The sequence below is a fragment of the Coregonus clupeaformis genome, chromosome 23 (genome assembly GCF_020615455.1).
Source record: "Coregonus clupeaformis isolate EN_2021a chromosome 23, ASM2061545v1, whole genome shotgun sequence".
Taxonomy (NCBI): domain Eukaryota; kingdom Metazoa; phylum Chordata; class Actinopteri; order Salmoniformes; family Salmonidae; genus Coregonus; species Coregonus clupeaformis.
In genome coordinates, this window is record NC_059214.1 from 43125517 (window position 1) to 43142021 (window position 16505).

The window sequence follows — 16505 nt, forward strand, 5'->3', positions numbered from 1 at the left end:
ATTAATATTAGCCCTCTGATTACAATGGAGAGCAAGACGTGCCACTCTGTTCTGGGCCAGCTGCAGCTTAACTAGGTCTTTCTTTGCAGCACTTGACCATGTGACTGGAGAATAATCAAGATAAGATAAAACTAGAGCCTGCAGGACTTGCTTTGTGGAGTGTGGTGTCAAAAAAGCAGAGCATCTTTATTACGGACAGACCTCTCCCCATCTTTACAACCATTGAATCTATATGTTTTGACCATGACAGTTTACAATCTAAGGTAACACCAAGTAATTTAGTCTCCTTAACTTGTTCAACAGCCACACCATTCATTACCAGATTCAGCTGAGGTCTAGAACTTAGGGAATGATTTGTATCAAATACAATGCCCTTAGTTTTAGAGATGTTCGGGACCAGTTTATTACTGGCCACCCATTCCAAAACAGACTGCAACTCTTTGTTAAGGGTTTCAGTGACTTCATTAGCTGTGGTTGCGGACGTGTATATGGTTGAATCATCAGCAAACATGGACACACATGCTTTGTTTAATGCAAGTGGCAGGTCATTGGTAAAAATGTAAAGGAGTACAGGACCTAGAGAGCTACTCTACAGGACACCATTGACATTAGAGAAGCTTCCATTATAGAAATCCCTCTGAGTTTTATTAGATAGATAGTTCTGAATCCACGATATGGCAGAGGTTGAAAAGCCATCACACATACGTTTTCCCAACAACAGGTTATGGTCAATTATATCAAAGGCTGAACTGAAATCTAACATTACTGTCACGAGTTGCAAAGCCAGAACCCAGAAGCAGACCAGGACAAGGTAAGTTGAAACGAAGGTGAGTGTTTATTTACAATTCAAGAGTGATGCTGAATAATCCAGGGAACAGAGCGGGCGGCGTTGATTAGTTGTTGGGGGTGCAGTGGTTGATCCCATCATGGGTCGGCAGCCGCCGACCACCAGGCAGAGGTTGGATGAAGGTTCCGGACGGGTGACTGCAGATGGAACAAAACGGAGGTAAGTAAACAACAAGGTGCAAAAACAACAAAACTAACGCTAGGCTCTAAGACTGATACTCTGGTAAACCTACTGTTCATGGCTAACGATCCGGCAGGGAATGGATGTTAGGCCAGAGCCTAAGAAGGGTGATGATCAGGACCAGGTGTGCAGATTGCTGATGGGATGCAGGTGCGGAAAACAAGAGAGCTCCCGGAGCGTTCCAGAACCCTCGGGAAACTGGAGATCACGAGCAGAAAAAACTAGTCCACAGACAGGACCCGACTCAGACTGCCGGGATCGTTACAGTACCCCCCTCCGACGAACGCCACCGGGCGGACTCCCGGAGCGCCAGGATGGAGGCGGTAGAAGTCACGGATGAGGTCAGCATCTAGGATCTGTCGCCGCGGAATCCAACTCCTCTCTTCAGGACCATACCCCTCCCAGTCCACGAGATACTGGAAACCCCGGCCCCGCCGTCTGGAATCCATGATTCGTCGCACCGTGTAGGCAGGACCACCTCCGATCATCCGAGGAGGAGGAGGAGGAGGCGGAGGAGGCAACAGAGGACTGAGGAAAACCGGCTTGAGGCAGGAGACATGAAAGGTGGGATGGACTCTGAGCGTCCTCGGTAGTTTGAGTCGAACTGCCACTGGATTGATCACCTTCTCCACCACAAACGGACCAATGAACTTCGGTAACAACTTCCTAGACTCAGTCCGTAACGGAAGATCCCGTGTGGCCAACCAGACCCTATCTCCGATGGTATAGGTGGGAGCGGGGATCCGGCGACGATTCGCCTGGAGCTGATACCGGTCCGAAACTCTAAGGAGTGCCTTTCTGGCCCGATGCCAGGTCCGGTGGCAATGACGAATATGGGCCTGAACAGAGGGCACTGAGAGCTCCTTCTCCTGAGAAGGGAACAAGGGAGGTTGGTAGCCATACAGGCACTGGAAGGGAGACATCCCAGTGGCAGATGTAGGGAGAGTATTGTGGGCATACTCAACCCAAGGCAACTGAGAGACCCAGGAGGTGGGGTTGGAAGAGACCAGGCAGCGTAGCGTGGTTTCCATCTTCTGGTTGGCTCTCTCCGCCTGACCATTGGATTGGGGGTGAAAACCAGATGTGAGACTGACTGTAGCTCCAATGGCCAAACAGAAGGACTTCCAGACAGCAGAGGTAAACTGAGGGCCACGGTCGGAAACGATATCACTGGGCAACCCGTGGACCCTGAAAACCTCCCTAACCAGGATCTCGGACGTCTCCGAGGCAGAGGGAAGCTTGGCAATTGGCACAAAGTGGGCGAACTTGCTGAATCTGTCCACGATAGTCAGAACGACCGTGTTCCCCTCAGAAGCGGGCAACCCAGTGACGAAGTCCAGGGCCAGATGCGACCATGGTCGCCGGGGAATAGGAAGGGGGTGAAGTAGTCCAGAGCTGGGCCGATTGGTACTCTTATTCTGCGCACACACTGGACAGGCAGCAACAAAACCCCGAGTATCCTCGGCCATGGCAGGCCACCAAAAACGTCTGCGAAGAAACGCCATTGTCCGAGCCACGCCAGGGTGACAAGCCATCTTGCTGGCGTGGGACCATTTGAGGACAGCAGGACGAACCGACTCAGGCACAAACAACCGACCGGGTGGACCGTTACCGGGACCGGGCTGAGTCCGAAGGGCCGCCAGCACCTCCTCCTCAATCTTCCACATAACTGCTCCCACGACGCAGTTCCGGGGAGAATTGTCTCGGTCTTGGACCCACTCTCCTCCGTCTTGGAGAACATCCGGGACAAGGCGTCCGCCTTGCCGTTCTTAGATCCAGGTCGGAACGTCAGGGAAAACATGAATCGTCCGAAAACAACGCCCACCTGGCCTGGACGGGAGTTGAGACGTTTAGCCGATTGCACGTAAGCAAGATTCTTGTGGTCAGTCCAGACAATAAACGGTTGCTCCGCCCCCTCCAACCAGTGGCGCCACTCCTCCAAGGCAAGTTTCACCGCGAGAAGCTCCCGGTTACCCACATCGTAATTCCTCTCCGCAGGCGAAAGGCGACGAGAGTAGTAGGCGCAGGGATGGAGTTTACTGTCCGTGGAGCATCGCTGCGACAGGATGGCGCCAACTCCCACATCAGACGCGTCCACTTCAACGACGAACTGACGGGCCGTGTCCGGTTGAGAGAGAATCGGTGCGTTGGTGAATCGCCTCTTCAAATCCAGAAACGCTCGATCCGCCTCCGGATTCCACTTGAAGGTCCTGATACTGGAAGTCAAGGCAGTTAACGGAGCGGCCACACGGCTGTAATCCCGGATGAATCTGCGGTAGAAATTCGCAAACCCCAAAAAATCTCTGGAGCTGCAATCTCGTACCGGGCTGGGCCCATTCCAGAACCGCTCTAACCTTCTCCTGGTCCATCCTAATCTCTCCCCTGGAGATGATGTACCCGAGAAAGGATGTCGTGTGGGCGTGAAACTCGCACTTCTCGGCCTTCACGAACAGGCGATTCTCCAACAATCGCTGCAGAACCTGCCGGACATGCTGGACGTGGTCGGAAGGTTCCTTCGAGAAGATCAGAATGTCATCCAGGTAAACAAACACAAAGAGACCGATCATATCTCTCAGGACGTCGTTCACCATACTCTGGAACACCGCTGGAGCATTGGTCAGTCCAAACGGCATCACCTGATACTCGAAGTGACCCATCGGTGTATTGAAACCCGTCAACCACTCGTCCCCCTCTCTGATCCGGACCATGTGATACGCATTGCGTAGGTCTAGCTTGGTGAACACCGTAGCACCCTGTAAGGAGTCGAAGGCAGAACTCATCAAGGGCAGGGGATACTTGTTCTTGACCGTGATGTCATTCAACCCCCGATAATCAATGCACGGTCGAAGAGAGCCATCCTTCTTACCCACAAAGAAGAATCCTGCCCCAGGGGTGATGACGAGGGACGAACGAGACCAGCAGCTAGGGACTCCTTGATGTAGGTCTCCAAAGCCTCACGTTCAGGTCGGGAGATACTGTATAACCTTCCCTTGGGGTAGACAGCTCCAGGGAACAGGTTGATGGCACAATCATATGGTCGGTGGGGAGGGAGTGACAGAGCCTTCTGCTTACTGAAAACTTCCCCAAATCGTGATATGTCTCGGGAACCAGGGACAAATCTGGGGGTTTAGCCTCAATCACCTGACTGGGAACCGAATGGGGACAGGCAGTCTTGAGACAGTTAGCATGACAATCAAGGCTCCAACTCGTTACCTTGCCCGTCACCCAATCGAACGTGGGATTGTGTTCCTTCAGCCAGGGGTATCCAAGGACCAGAGGAACATGGGAAGACGGCAGAATGAAGAATGAAATCATCTCAGAATGATTCCCCGACAACAGCATCTTAACCGGTTCAGTCCTCATCGTGATACGTGCCAGACTACTGCCGTCCAGAGTGGTAGCTTCAATGGCTTCCGGCAATTGCTCCTTGGAAAGCCCCAGCTGTTCCACCAACTCGGCATCTAGAAAGCTTCCATCGGCACCTGAATCGATAAAAGCGTTAATCGCTAAGCTCTGATTCCTGTTCATAAGGGTAGCCGGGAAACGGGTCTGACAGAGGTATTGAGAGGTCGAAACTGGCTCGCTAAAAGTCCTCCCAACTTTAGCGAGCCGCGCAGTTTGACGACCCGACTGGAACCTGAGAAGCTGATCGGTTGGACGGAACCCATTGCTTCTCCCTCCTTCGCTCTCGGACTCGATTATCCACCCGAATAGACAAGGCTACCAAGCTGTCCAGGTCACTAGGCTCCGGATAGGAGATCAACTCATCCTTGAGCTGCTCCGACAGACCCTGGTAAAAGGCCGCTTGCAGAGACTCCTCATTCCACCCACTCTCCACAGCCAACGTCTTGAACTCGATCACGAAGTCGGCCACGCTGCGAGTTCCTTGGCGAAGCGAAAACAGGCGCCTAGCTGCGTCCCCCCCTCGGACGGGAATGGTCGAAGAGCTTCCTCATCTCGGCCGTGAACCCCTGGTATGAAGCCATGCAGGGATCCTGTCGTTCCCAAACGGCTGAAGCCCACTCCAGCGCTCGACCACGCAGCAACTCAATCACAAAGGCTATCCTAGCCTTGTCTGTGGCATAAGAGTAGGGCTGTAGATCGAACACTAATCCACACTGCATAAGGAAGGAACGGCATCTTCCCAGCTCCCCCTCATATTTATCCGGCGTCGGAACCTTGGGCTCACGGAAGGACACAGCTCCAGAAGCGGCAGGCGAGATGGGTGAAACCGGTAGTGGATCCTCCACCGGAAACTGGCGTTGGTTCTGGACCTCCGTCAGACCGGTAGAAAGGTTCCGAACTGACAACGCGATCTCCTGTAGTACCGTGCTATGATGGCCCAACATCTTCTCCTGCTGGGTAATGGCATGGCGAACAGAGTCCAGGTCCGCTGGGTTCATTACTGGCCGGATCGTTCTGTCACGAGTTGCAAAGCCAGAACCCAGAAGCAGACCAGGACAAGGTAAGTTGAAACGAAGGTGAGTGTTTATTTACAATTCAAGAGTGATGCTGAATAATCCAGGGAACAGAGCGGGCGGCGTTGATTAGTTGTTGGGGGGTGCAGTGGTTGATCCCATCATGGGTCGGCAGCCGCCGACCACCAGGCAGAGGTTGGATGAAGGTTCCGGACGGGTGACTGCAGATGGAACAAAACGGAGGTAAGTAAACAACAAGGTGCAAAAACAACAAAACTAACGCTAGGCTCTAAGACTGATACTCTGGTAAACCTACTGTTCATGGCTAACGATCCGGCAGGGAATGGATGTTAGGCCAGAGCCTAAGAAGGGTGATGATCAGGACCAGGTGTGCAGATTGCTGATGGGATGCAGGTGCGGAAAACAAGAGAGCTCCCCGGAGCGTTCCAGAACCCTCGGGAAACTGGAGATCACGAGCAGAAAAAACTAGTCCACAGACAGGACCCGACTCAGACTGCCGGGATCGTTACAATTACAGCTCCCACAATCTTCTTATTATTAATTTATTTCAACCAATCATCAGTCATTTGTGTCAGTGCAGTACATGTTGAGCCCTTCTCTAATAGTCTGTTTTTAACTTGTTTACAGAGATATAGCATTTTATCTGGGGGAAGGAAAACAAATCCAAAGGGTTTGCTAAGAGTCGGCAGCAAGCTGATTGGTCGGCTATTAGAACCAGTAAAGGGTGCTTTACCATTCTTGGGTAGCGGAATGACTTTGGCTTCCCTCCAGGTCTGATGACAATTTTTTTTATCCAGACTCAGATTAAAGATATGACAAATAGGAGTGGCAATATAGTCCGATGCCATCCTCAGTAGATTTCCAAGTTACCAATACCAGGTGGTTTCTCATTATTGGACAACAATTAATTTCCCATCTCACCCACACTAACTTTACAAAATTCTAAATGACAATGCTTTCCCTTCATTATTAGGTATTTTATGCATGAATATGATGGATCTAAGTTTGTTGTTGGCATTTCATGCCTAAGTTTGCTTACTTTGCCAATTAAATAATAATTAAAGTAACTGGCAACATCAAACAGTTTTATGATAAATGAGCCATCTGATTCAATGAAAGATGGAGTTGAATTTGTATTTCTTCCCATAATTTCATTTAAAGTATTCCAAAGCTTTTTTCCATCATACTTAGTCATTTACTTGGTTTCATAATACCATTTCTTCTTCTCTTTTTGTTCAGTTTAGTCACACCATTTCACAATTTACAGTAGGTTGCCAATCAGATGTGCAGCCAGACTTATTCACCACTCCTTTTGCCTCGTCCCTCTCAACCAATTCCTCATCAATCCACAGGGCCTTAACAGTTCTAACAGTCCGTTTCTTAATAGGTACATGCTTATCAATAACTGGAAGAAACAATTTAATAAATGCATCAAGTGTAGCTTCTGGATGCTCCTTATTTCACACATCAGAACAACAAATGTTTTTCATATCTTCAGCATCGGAGTCAGTACAAAACTTTTTGTATGATCTCTTACACACTTTAGGCCCAGCCTTCGGAACTTTGGCTTTTCTACATATGGCCACTATATGGTTAGTACAGTACATCCAATTGGTATGGTACAGCTTTAGAGCAGGGTTCTGCAGCATTGGTAAAAATGTGATCAATACACCTGGATGATATAGTTCTTGTACTGTTTGTAAACACCCTGGTAGGTTGATTAGTAACCTGAACCAGATTACAGGCAGTGGTTAAAGTGAGTAGCTTCGTCTTCAGCGGACAGCTTGATGAAAACCAGTTTATATTCAGGTCACCCAGAAAATAGACCTCTCTGCTAACATCACATACATTATCAAGCATTGCACACATATTATCCAGATAATGAATGTTAGCACTTGGTGGTGGACTATAGCAGCAGAGGTCAGTCTGCCTGGGGCAAAGAAGGTTACCTTCGCACATTCATCCAAAATGGCTGAAACTATCTCACCGGAGAAAGCATCTGAGTGAGCAAAACAGCACCCCTCTGTCTTACTATATGTAGCCCATGTATCAGATGCTGTCTGGACAAAAAAAGAGTATGACAGGTGAAGAGGGTGGATCTGATCTCCATCACCTAGGACTTGACATAGATTAAGTAGATTAATCAAATCTCACATTGTTGTCAATTTCTGCTCAATCTTGCATGCTTTCTCAATCAGCTGTAACTGTATGTGCACTCGTAAATCAGGTCCTTTCTTGAGTTGGGCTCTGGGATATAACAACCGTTGAGTATCTGATTTTATGTTGGATTGTGTGTGTGTGTGTGTGTGTGGGGGAGTGTGTGCATGTGTGTTTGTCCGGCATCTGTTGTGGGGGGTGGGGATGTTGGGGGGTATGGGATGGGCCGCGGTAATTATTTGCTAGGATAATAATTGCTTGTCAATAAATTAAATGTAATACAATGGCAATCCGGGTTATATGTTAAAATCCTACGCATGAACTGCCGACATTATTACGCATATTAATTGATAATGATGGAAAATAAGATATGCAAGATATTTGAATAGATATATATTTATATATTTATATAGTTATATATAGAGGTAACAGCATTGGAAATGCTTTTGGCGGTTAATCTGCTTCTGTTTTGTGCGTGGCACTGTTTGCTGTTTTCGATGGATGGGTCCTGGCCTCTCGGGGCCCTAGGGATCCGGAGGGATGTGGGTGGGATGCCGATCACTGGGATGACAGCTCAACTTGGGATGGGGAGGGGCTTTAGCGGGGGAATTAGTGGAGAACAATTGAAGGGATACTTCGTAGCAATGCAAATATCACGGTACAGCTATATGGACACTCAATCATTACGGTATTTTTTATTGGTAAATTTACAAACATATATAATGATAAATAGACTTCAAACTTGTATCTCATTATGGTGTATGGTGAAATAAGTATAGCCAGTTATAATTGTAATGGCTTAGCTGATAATAACAAAAGAAGAACAATATTTACATGGCTCAAAGAGAAGGAATATAATATCTATTGTTTACAGGAAACTCATTCAACAATTCTAGATGAAGTTGCGTGGAAAAAGGAATGGGGGGGCGAAATATACTTCTCCCATGGGCAAACAAATTCAAAAGGGGTGATGATATTAATTAATAGTAATTTCGATCCGAATGTGCAAATTGTCCAAATAGATATGCAAGGTAGATGGATTATTTTAAATATGTTATTGGACAATAAACAGATATGGCTCATTAACATTTACGGACCAAATAATGATGATCCACACTTCTTTGACAATATATATAATAAATTATCAACCCTGCAAGCAATTCAAGACAATATTATTATGGTGGGGGATTATAATACTGTTTTAAATAGCTCAATGGACCGTAAAGGAAATCACACCACAAACAATCACCCACATGCTCTTAAGGAAATCGTGAATGTCATGGATACATTAGAACTAGTAGATATATGGAGGCTTAAATATCCTGATCTAGTGAGATATACATGGCGGAGACTCAATCAAGCTAGTCGTCTTGACTTCTTTCTTATCTCATTCTTGCTGGCACCAAAAGTTTAAAAAGTGTTGATAGGGGACAGAATGTGGTCGGACCATCATATAATTGGCATAGACATTATCTTACTGAATTTCCACGTGGGCGAGGATATTGGAAATTTAATCAAAGCCTATTGGATGATAATTTATTTTTAACTAGGACAAAGGAATTTATAACTGACTTGTTCCGACATAACATAGGTACAGCAAATCCCCTTATTGTATGGGACACCTTTAAATGTGCCTTTAGAGGCCATGCAATTCAGTACTCATCTCGAAAACAAAAGCAATTTAGGTCAAAATAGTTTATACTAACAAAGGAAATAAAAAGTGTAACAGAACATATAGATGGCAATAAAAACTGTGACATAGAGGCTCAGAATAAATTAGAGGAAAAACAAAAAGAAATGGAGAAACTTATTCAAGAAAGATCAAGTGTAATATATTATAAAAAATAAAGCAAACTGGATGGAATATGGGGAAATATGCACCAAATTATTTTTAAATCTTCAACATAGGAATGCTACCAAAAATAATTTAATGAAACTGGTTACAATTGACGGAGTAACCCATGATTCACCAAATGATATTTTGAAGGAGGAAACAAGGTACTTTAAGCATATGTTTTCGTTTCAGTCGCCTCCATCTCCTCTAACTGAAGCTAATTGTAGATATTTATTTCTATTGATAATGTAAAATTAACAGCCAAACAGAAAGACTCATGTGAAGGTGAAATTACAGAGGAGGAACTTATGGATGCAATTAAAGACTTTAAGTCCAGGAAAACTCCAGGGTTGGATGGCATACCAGTCAAAGTATACCAAACCTTTTTTGATATACTAAGAGGACCGTTATTAGCATGTTTTAACCACTCCTATGTAACTGGTAGATTATCTGACACTCAAGAAGAAGGTCTGATCTCATTATTACTGAAACAGGATACAAGTGGAAAATACACTGCTCAAAAAAATAAAGGGAACACTTAAACAACACATCCTAGATCTGAATGAATGAACTAATCTTATTAAATACTTTTTTCTTTACATAGTTGAATGTGCTGACAACAAAATCACACAAAAATTATCAATGGAAATCAAATTTATCAACCCATGGAGGTCTGGATTTGGAGTCACCCTCAAAATTAAAGTGGAAAACCACACTACAGGCTGATCCAACTTGCCCTTAAAACAAGTCAAAATGAGGCTCAGTAGTGTGTGTGGCCTCCACGTGCCTGTATGACCTCCCTACAACGCCTGGGCATGCTCCTGATGAGGTGGCGGATGGTCTCCTGAGGGATCTCCTCCCAGACCTGGACTAAAGCATCCGCCAACTCCTGGACAGTCTGTGGTGCAACGTGGCGTTGGTGGATGGAGCGAGACATGATGTCCCAGATGTGCTCAATTGGATTCTGGTCTGGGGAAAGGGCGGGCCAGTCCATAGCATCAATGCCTTCCTCTTGCAGGAACTGCTGACACACTCCAGCCACATGAGGTCTAGCATTGTCTTGCATTAGGAGGAACCCAGGGCCAACCGCACCAGCATATGGTCTCACAAGGGGTCTGAGGATCTCATCTCGGTACCTATTGGCAGTCAGGCTACCTCTGGCGAGCACATGGAGGGCTGTGCGGCCCCCCAAAGAAATGCCACCACACACACCATGACTGACCCACCGCCAAACCGGTCATGCTGGAGGATGTTGCAGACAGCAGAACGTTCTCCACGGCGTCTCCAGACTCTGTCACGTCTGTCACATGTGCTCAGTGTGAACCTGCTTTCATCTGTGAAGAGCAAAGAGCGCCAGTGGCGAATTTGCCAATCTTGGTGTTCTCTGGCAAATGCCAAACATCCTGCACGGTGTTGGGCTGTAAGCACAACCCCCACCTGTGGACGTCGGGCCCTCATACCACCCTCATGGAGTCTGTTTCTGACCGTTTGAGCAGACACATGCACATTTGTGGCCTGCTGGAGGTCATTTTGCAGGGCTCTGGCAGTGCTCCTCCTGCTCCTCCTTGCACAAAGGCGGAGGTAGCGGTCCTGCTGCTGGGTTGTTGCCCTCCTACGGCCTCCTCCACGTCTGCTGATGTACTGGCCTGTCTCCTGATAGCGCCTCCATGCTCTGGACACTACGCTGAGAGACACAGCAAACCTTCTTGCCACAGCTCGCATTGATGTGCCATCCTGGATGAGCTGCACTACCTGAGCCACTTGTGTGGGTTGTAGACTCCGTCTCATGCTACCACTAGAGTGAAAGCACCGCCAGCATTCAAAAGTGACCAAAACATCAGCCAGGAAGCATAGGAACTGAGAAGTGGTCTGTGGTCACCACCTGCAAAACCAGTCCTTTATTGGGGGTGTCTTGCTAATTGCCTATAATTTCCACCTGTTGTCTATTCCATTTGCACAACAGCATTTGAAATTTATTGTCAATCAGTGTTGCTTCCTAAGTGGACAGTTTGATTTCACAGAAGTGTGATTGACTTGGAGTTACATTGTGTTGTTTAAGTGTTCCCTTTATTTTTTTGAGCAGTGTATAAAGATCTAGTCCATTAAAAAAATTGGAGGCCCCTTACACTTCAGTGTTGTGATGCAATAATTATAGCAAAATGTATAGCGCATAGAATTAAAAGGTATTGTTGGATATTATTAATTCTAATCAGACAGGTTTTTTACATTGGAGATAATATAAGGCAAGTATTGGAAACAATAGAACATTATGGAAAATCTGAGAAACCAGGCCTGCTATTCATAGCAGACTTCGAAAAACCATTTGATAAAGTACAACTGAGGTTTATATATAAATGCCTGGAGCATTTCAATTTTGGTGAATCTCTTATAAAATGGGTCAAAATCATGTATAGTAACCCTAGGTGTGAAATAGTAAATAATGGCGATTTCTCAGAAAGTTTTAAACTGTCAAGAGGAGTGAAACAAGGTTGTCCACTATCGGCATATCTATTTATTGTGGCCATCGAGATGTTAGCTATTAAAATCAGATCCAACAATAATATCAGGGGATTAGAAATCCAGGGCTTAAAAACAAAGGTGTCATTGTACGCTGATGATTCATGTTTCCTTTTAAATCCACAACTAGAATCCCTCCACAGCCTCATAGAGGATCTAGATACATTTTCTAACCACTCTGGATTACAACCAAATTATGACAAATGTACTATATTACGTATTGGATCAATAAAAAATACAATTTTTACATTACTATGTAGTTTACCAATAAAATGGTCTGATGGTGATGTGGATATACTCGGAATACATATCCCAAAGGAAATAAATGATCTCACTTTAATAAATTATAATAGAAAGTTAGCAAAAATAGATAAGATCTTGCTACCATGGAAAGGTGGGTGCCTGTCAATTTGTGGAAAAATCACCCTGATTAATTCTTTAGTATTATCCCAGTTTACCTATTTGCTTTTGGTCTTGCCTACGCCTAGTGAACAATTTTTGAAATTATATGAGAAATTTTTTTTCCATTTTATTTGGAACGGCAAGCCAGACAAAATTAAACGGGTCTATTTATATAATGAATATGAATTCGGAGGACAGAAATTATTAAATATTAAAGCATTAGACCTATCACTAAAAGCTTCAGTCATACAAAAGTTATACTTAAATCCGAATTGGTTCTCTAGCAAATTAGTAAGATTGTCTCACCCAATGTTCATGAATGGCCTTTTTCCCTTTATTCAGATTACAACCACTCACTTTCAGTTATTTGAAAAGGAAATCATCTCCCAGATATCACTATTTCTAAAACAAGCCATAGAAAGTTGGTTGCAATTTCAATTTAATCCTCCAGAAACGACAGAACAAATAATGCAACAAATATTGTGGTTAAACTCAAATATACTAATTGACCCAAAACCTTTTTTTTTGGACAAAATGTTTAAAAAAGGTATAATCTTTGTAAATGATATCATCGGTAGGACTGGTGGAGTTATGTAGCACATGCAGCTAACAAAAACATATGGAAATGTCTGCTCTACCCAAAATTACAACCAAATAATTGCAGCCTTACTGCAAAAATGGAAGAGGAAAGTGGAAGGAGGAGAAAGTAAGGAACTTGTCTGTCGGCCTTGCATTAAAGAACATAATTGGTTAAGGAAAACTGTGATAAATAAAAAAGTATATCCGTTTCATTTAAGGACCAAAGGATTGACAGCCGTCCCATATAGATTGCAAAATAGTTGGGAAGAGATTTTTGACATACTGATCCCATGGCATAGTGTTTATGAACTGATATGCAAAACGACACCGGATTCAAAAATTAGAATCTTTCAACTTAAATTATTATATAAAATTCTTGCTACCAATAGAATGTTATTTATATGGGGGGTACAATCTTCCCAGCTCTGCAGATTTTGCTGCGAAGAGACAGAATCATTAGATCATTTGTTTTGGTACTGTCCATTTGTAGCTTGTTTTTGGACACAGGTCCAGGAATGGCTAAAGGATTGCAATATTTACCTGGAGCTAACCCTGCAGATAGCACTACTGGGTGATCTGAAAAGTCATAGTCAATCAATCAATAACATAATAATACTTTTAGCAAAAATGTTTATTTTCAATTCACAATCTGTAGAAACAATGAGAATAGAAAGGTTCAGAACCTTTGTAAGACATCACAGTACAATTGAAATATATATGGCAAATAGAAATCCTATATGGATGGTATTAAGAGATAGATGGGAGGTGTTGAATGGAGCTGAAGGATGTGACTAATAACAACTAACAACAAACAATAACAAGATAACTAATAATGTAGGCATGCTGTGTCCATAATAAGTGTATGGGTTGTAGGTTGGGAGCTTTTGTGAAGGAGCACAGTTAGAAAGATATGGCATATAGAAGCAAACCTGGATGGACATCATGAAAATGATCGGAGATGTTGAGAGTAGAAGTAGTTCAGGAGAAAAAACAAACAAAATGTAATTATTGTAAAATTGACTGTGTCCATAAAATGTAGATAGTGGGTATGGGCTGGAAGTAGAGGCCTAGGCGTTGTTGTTCACTAGTTTACTCCAAGTGGGGAAAGGGTGGCGGGGTTGGAAAGTAATAAAGGGGAATATATATTTATTTTTTAAGGATATGTACAGTGGGGAGAACAAGTATTTGATTCACTGCCGATTTTGCAGGTTTTCCTACTTACAAAGCATGTAGAGGTCTGTAATTTTTATCACAGGTACACTTCAACTGTGAGAGACGGAATCTAAAACAAAAACCCAGAAAAACACATTGTATAATTTTTAATTAACTAATTGGATTTTATTGCATGACGTAAGTATTTGATCACCTACCAACCAGTAAGAATTCCGGCTCTCACAGACCTGTTAGTTTTTCTTTAAGAAGCCCTCCTGTTCTCCACTCATTACCTGTATTAACTGCACCTGTTTGAACTTGTTACCTGTATAAAAGACACCTGTCCACACACACTTCAACTGTGAGAGACGGGATCTAAATAAAAAATCCAGAAAATCACATTGTATGATTTTTAAATAATTAATTTGCATTTTATTGCATGACATAAGTATTTGATACATCAGAAAAGCAGAACTTAATATTTGGTACAGAAACCTTTGTTTGCAATTACAGAGATCATACGTTTCCTGTAGGTCTTGACCAGGTTTGCACACACTGCAGCAGGGATTTTGGCCCACTCCTCCATACAGACCTTCTCCAGATCCTTCAGGTTTCGGGGCTGTCGCTGGGCAATACGGACTTTCAGCTCTCTCCAAAGCTTTTCTATTGGATTCAGGTCTGGAGACTGGCTAGGCCACTTCAGGACCTTGAGATGCTTCTTACGGAGCCACTCCTTAGTTGCCCTGGCTGTGTGTTTCGGGTCATTGTCATGCTGGAAGACCCAGCCACGACCCATCTTCAATGCTCTTACTGAGGGAAGGAGGTTGTTGGCCAAGATCTCGCGATACATGGCCCCATCCATCCTCCCCTCAATACGGTGCAGTCGTCCTGTCCCCTTTGCAGAAAAGTATCCCCAAAGAATGATGTTTCCACCTCCATGCTTCACGGTTGGGATGGTGTTCTTGGGGTTGTACCTTCTTCTTCCTCCAAACACGGCGAGTGGAGTTTAGACCAAAAAGCTCTATTTTTGTCTCATCAGACCACATGACCTTCTCCCATTCCTCCTCTGGATCATCCAGATGGTCATTGGCAAACTTCAGACGGGCCTGGACATGCGCTGGCTTGAGCAGGGGGACCTTGCGTGCGCTGCAGGATTTTAATCCTTGACGGCGTAGTGTGTTACTAATGGTTGTCTTTGAGACTGTGGTCCCAGCTCTCTTCAGGTCATTGACCAGGTCCTGCCGTGTAGTTCTGGGCTGATCCCTCACCTTCCTCATGATCATTGATGCCCCACGAGGTGAGATCTTGCATGGAGCCCCAGACTGAGGGTGATTGACCGTCATCTTGAACTTCTTCCATTTTCTAATAATTGTGCCAACAGTTGTTGCCTTCTCACCAAGCTGCTTGCCTATTGTCCTGTAGCCCATCCCAGCCTTGTGCAGGTCTACAATTTTATCCCTGATGTCCTTACACAGCTCTCTGGTCTTGGCCATTGTGGAGAGGTTGGAGTCTGTTTGATTGAGTGTGTGGACAGGTGTCTTTTATACAGGTAACAAGTTCAAACAGGTGCAGTTAATACAGGTAATGAGTGGAGAACAGGAGGGCTTCTTAAAGAAAAACTAACAGGTCTGTGAGAGCCAGAATTATTACTGGTTGGTAGGTGATCAAAGACTTATGTCTGCATGGAGGAAGAGATCTGCATGGAGGAATGGGCCAAAATACCAGCAACAGTGTGTGAAAACCTTGTGAAGACTTACAGAAAACATTTGACCTGTGTCATTGCCAACAAAGGGTATACAACAAAGTATTGAGAAACTTTTGTTATTGACCAAATACTTATTTTCCACCATAATTTGCAAATAAATTCATAAAAAATCCTACAATGTGGTTTCCTGGATTTTTTTTCCTCATTTTGTCTGTCATAGTTGACGTGTACCTATGATGAAAATTACAGGCCTCTCTCATCTTTTTAAGTGGGAGAACTTGCACAATTGGTGGCTGACTAAATACTTTTTTTCCCCACTGTATGGAATTGTTTTAAGATGGTCATCCCAAGGATCATTTAGCTATTTGTTTTTAGAAATGTAGGACTCCTGTAGGTATATAAATATATATATATATATTTAATGAAACTCTGAATTTGGCCTTATTGCTATTAGCCCATAATAACAGATTAATACATGGAAAGACAGATAGTCAAAAATGCAATCAAAAGGAAGTATGTTTTGAAGTTTCTGTCCTATATTTGAGCGATAAGAAAGCTCAGAACTTTTTTATTATTATTATTTTATTTTTTTACAGTGGAATTACCTTTATACCTTTGACGTGGAAATGCCCTATTCACTTCCATTCATTTTTCGGCCCCGGTACCAGGTTACCTTCAGGCGTGACACTTGTG